Source organism: Galeopterus variegatus, unplaced genomic scaffold (genome assembly GCF_000696425.1).
Source record: "Galeopterus variegatus unplaced genomic scaffold, G_variegatus-3.0.2 Scaffold2043, whole genome shotgun sequence".
Lineage (NCBI taxonomy): Eukaryota > Metazoa > Chordata > Mammalia > Dermoptera > Cynocephalidae > Galeopterus > Galeopterus variegatus.
In genome coordinates this window covers 115,921-120,416 of record NW_007728154.1, presented here as the reverse complement: position 1 = coordinate 120,416, position 4,496 = coordinate 115,921, and the positions used below count along the sequence as shown (strand labels likewise).

The 4,496-nt window shown below is 40.3% G+C and overlaps 1 protein-coding gene across 1 annotated transcript in view; it reads left to right on the top strand.

Annotated features, from left to right (window-relative positions):
* Positions 1-111: 111 nt before the first annotated feature.
* Positions 112-4,496, top strand: part of LOC103596544 (protein Shroom3-like) — an 84,528-nt gene continuing 80,143 nt past the window's right edge. The window contains exon 1 of the mRNA XM_008580186.1: positions 112-180. The gene's annotated coding sequence lies outside the window, so the exon portion shown is untranslated. The remainder of the gene's footprint in view (positions 181-4,496) is intronic.

Below are 4,496 nucleotides of genomic sequence, written 5' to 3'. Positions count from 1 at the left end.
GCCGCTCTGCAGCCCGGGCTCTGCGGCGCGGGGCGCGGCCGACCGCCTATTGTTGAGCGCGCCGAGCCCCGCCAGCGATGCCCCGCGCCGCCTCCGCCGAGCGTCGGCGAGGTTTGAACTTGGCTTCGGCCTGGAGTCCTGCGCAGCCCGGGGTCGTCGGCTGCCCGGCGAGCGGCGATGGTGAGTGTGGGGCGCGGGTCGGCTTCGCGCCGGCGGCTCCTTTCTGAGCGTGTCTATTTCGGTCTCTGCGGCGACTCTGGAAACCGCGTCCTAAGGACGGTTCCCGGGGCTGGCTTTCACAGCTTTCACACCGGCAGCCCGCGGGGTGGGGGACAGGGGGCGTGCTACGAGGGTCTCCTGTCGGCCCTAGGCCTTGGCTGTTTTATTAGGGAGGCAGAAGCTGCCACTCTAAGAGGAAAAGAATTGTTGGTTATTGACAGCATGAACACTTTTCAGAAGAAATGATCTGTGAAATATTTTAATTTTGATGAATTGCTTCCCACGAGGGCCCCTACTGAGTTTAGGACGCCTTGCCTTTCTTAATTTTCCTGTATTTGTCTCTGTAGGAAAGGCTCCAAACGTGGGGCACTCCTGCTACGCCCCCCCCGTCCCCATCTTAGGGTAATTGTTAAAAAAAAAAGTGTTCCACTATCATGTAGCAAACATTTAATCATGAAAGTGAAATTATACCTGACTCTTGCTTCTCTGAGTTGCCAGAGGGAGAAAACCTCTTTGCTTAGTTCCCCCCAGTCCCCGCTTTCCACTGTAGTGCTGTGGAGCACTTGTGTGCACAGAGCTTTTGGATGGGGAGCAAATGGGCGCCCGCATGCATGTAATCTCCATGGAGAGATTGCTGAGAGGTCAGGGTGCAACAGGAAGTCCTAATGCAGAGGCGTCTAGACATATTTCTGTGCGTTCTCTATTTCTAATGAGTTATTTTTTAAAGGCTAGTTAGAAACCATTTCCTGTTAAAAGTACCTTGGCCAGATAGATATATGGCTAAATCTTCCCCCAAATAATTTCACCAAAAGTTTATTTACATCTTAATTAATTTTGATGGTTATTTTTGTCTTTTAAAGCACCCTTTTTTCTGATTCTAAAAGTCTTACACGATTATTGCAGAAAAGGTGGAATATACAGGACAGAGAATGAAGTAAACTGTTATAACATGTATGTTCCATTTGCTAAAACCTAGTTTTTCATAGAAGCCAGCCATTTGAAACTTTGCCCCTATGAACTTTTTTTTTCATTGCTGTCTTGGTTTAGGAACTTAAACAAGGAATTGATAAGGAAATGAATTTACTTTTAAGAACTGTTATAAACAACAGTAACTTATTCACGTTGTTCATGGGTTGGAACAGAATTTATTGTGGCAATTTCTCTTGAATCAACTTCCCACATCTGCTCCTGGCAAATGGTTTCTGTTTGTATAGCCTGTTTTGTAAATACATCTCTCCACCATTAAGGCAAAGTGCCCAAACACATACCCCTTTCCAGTGCTTGTAGCTCAGCTCATACAGTTAATATTTTTATTGGTTTCTACATCAGAACTTCCTCACAGTACACTTGATAAAACCCTGGAGAAGGTTACCAAGGGATATTGTAGAGAATTTACTTCCCTGGAGATTTTAAGAATAGGATAAACATCCATCTGCCTCCAATGGCTTCAGTGCAGTACTGTCTGGATGAAGGAAGATTAGGTCACCTCTCAGAACCTCAAAATTGAGGAATTCTAAACAAATTCTCATCCTCAGTGCCCTGAGACCAAGGGATGTAGAGATTGCCAAAAGTACCTGAGCTCAGTATGAGGTGAAGTTCTGTTTTGATTTATGTGAAATAAAGGTATTTCTTTGGTAAGAGAAATTTTAAATATCCTTAGGATTTACCAATCCTTTTCTATCATGGACAGAAAATCAACAATGATTTAATTGCTTTCTAGTAAGTTATAGGTTGAATACAGTATAAATTCTATGATTTTAAGTAAATGATTTGATTCATAGGAATTAAAAGTTTGCCCCAGACTTTCTCAACTTTTAACCCAATGTTCTTTTCAGTATCCTATCTTGTGTGTTAAATCTGGTTACTTTTTAACACACCAACATTTTACTTCTCAAATTTATTCTTGCTTTCTATTTTCATGTACTAGTGGAACCCAAATAGCACTTTGACCAAAACCAAGTATTCCTGTAAGCTTTTTTGGACGATATTCTTCTGGACTCCAGCAGTGCCGTGGTGGTGTTGGTGACTTCCAGAAGGTCAGGATTTCATGCGTTGCTACTTCCTCTACCCTCTGGTTTGACAGAAGTATCCTGTAATTCAAGCCACTGTGTGACCTCAGTTGCCGTGACACCTTCCTCCCTTTCTGTAGTATCACTTGACCAGGGGCTGCCATCCCTATTTCCTCCTGAAGGATCACTAAGAGAGGTTCACTTTCTAGAAAAGGTCACGTCAAAAAGAAAATCAGGAAGCCAGAGTCTCCTGGCTGGGCAGTTTTTGCCTGGCTTGAATGAGCAGTGCTTCCATTTCCTACCCTGCAAAGGGCTTGTCATGTTTCTCCATGCGTCATGTTTCTCCATGCAAAAACAAACAAACTAGTTTTCTTATGCATCCTAACACCCAAAGAAAGAATAGGAGTATAAACCATGGTCACTTATTTATTACTATGTGGGAGGCATCCCAGGAACCAGTGATGGGTTCCTGACCCTCAGGGAACTTGTCATATAAGAGGAAAAATAAAACGTTTTAATAAGTGAGTGCCCTTCAGAGGGAGTAGAGTACAAGGGTTAAGAACTTAAGTTTGTTGTACACTTAAACATACATCGACCTATGACTCAACGTTTCCACGCCTAGGTTTTTACCCAAGATAGATGAAAACAAATGATCATGAAAATGACTTGTAAAGAATGTTCAGAGCAGCCTTCTTCATAATTACCAACAACTGGAAACAAATGAATGGATATACAAACTGCGGTATATCAGTACAATGGAATAGTACTCAGCAGTCAACAGGAACGAACTCCTGATACTCACAAAAACCTGGATAAATCTCAAAAGCATTATGTTAACTGAAAGAAGCCGTACACGGAAGAATGCATAAGCAATTCTGTGTATGAAGTGCTAGTACAGGCAAAATAATCTATGACAGTAGAAGTCGGTGGTTGGCTGGGGGCAGGGGTAGCTTGAAAGAAGAAGGGATTTTCTGGAATGGTGGAAATGTTCTACGTCTTGTTTTCAGTGATGGGTACACAGGTGTACATATTTATAAAACCCCATCAAACTGAACATCTAAGATCTATGTATTTTATTGTTGGCAAAGCATTACCTCAATAATAAGAAGAACTTAGGTTCTAGTGTTAAGCAAGTACACATCCCATCTCTGCCTCTAGGCATGTATTGCCTTGGGCAAGGTAGTAAATGTCTCTGAGCTTCAAAATATTGGACATTAATAATAATAACAATGATAATAGAACAACTTCATATGGTTATTGTGAGGATTGAGTTAGATAATGATTAAAAGTATTTGGTTTAGTAAGTGCTCAATAAATGTTAACTATTATTTCCATGCACTGTGATAAATATGTGATTTTGGTGTGGATGATAAGAGTATTCACAACACTTGTTGTGAAAGCCATCTCATTTATTTAAAGTAAGAAAGGATCTTGTCATCTGTTAACTGATATCCTTAGCATTACATGTGTCTTCATTTATTTATTTATTTTTTTGGCAGCTGGGCCATACAGGGATCTAACCCTGGACCTTGGTGTTATCAGCACCACACTCTAACCAATTGAGCTAACTGGCAGACCTTGATGGGTATTGTTTGTTTGTTTGTTTTTATTTTTTTGAGGTTGTGGGGAATCTAAAGTACTTGCCTAATCAAAATACTACTGGAATTTGGCTTTGCCAGCAAAGGTAAACCTCAAGGAGAGGAAGTACCCACTAGGCAAACCCCTCTTTTTTGAGAGTTGATTTAATCAGAGTAGTTGAAACTGAACTCCCAGACTAGGCTCACAGCATTTTCTGGGAATCCAGGTGAAACATTTATATATTACATCCTCTTTCCAAAGGTGTGGGTAGAAAAGACATCTTTTGATCTCTGTATCAAATTAATATTGTATTTTCTTAGAAGAGACAAATTATATAACTTGAATTTTATATGTACTTTGGACAATATGATAATAGTTTATTTAATCTATTAAGTTTCAATTATTTTATTTAAGTTCAGTGAAGTGTTTGGGAAAGATGTTATATACTTTTCAACTCCAAAGGAGGCATTTTGTTGTTGGATTGGTTTAATTCATTCAATAAACATTTATTAAACATTTACTGAGAACGTATTAGCCTCTGGGAATTCAGTTATGAATAATAAGACATTGTACACTCAAGGATTCATAGACATCCAAGCCATGAACATGAATGTGTATACATTTCTTTTAGAATTTTTTTCAGAGCAAAGAGCCCTGTCTTAGGCTAGTCTTAGTTTTTTGTTTTTCAAA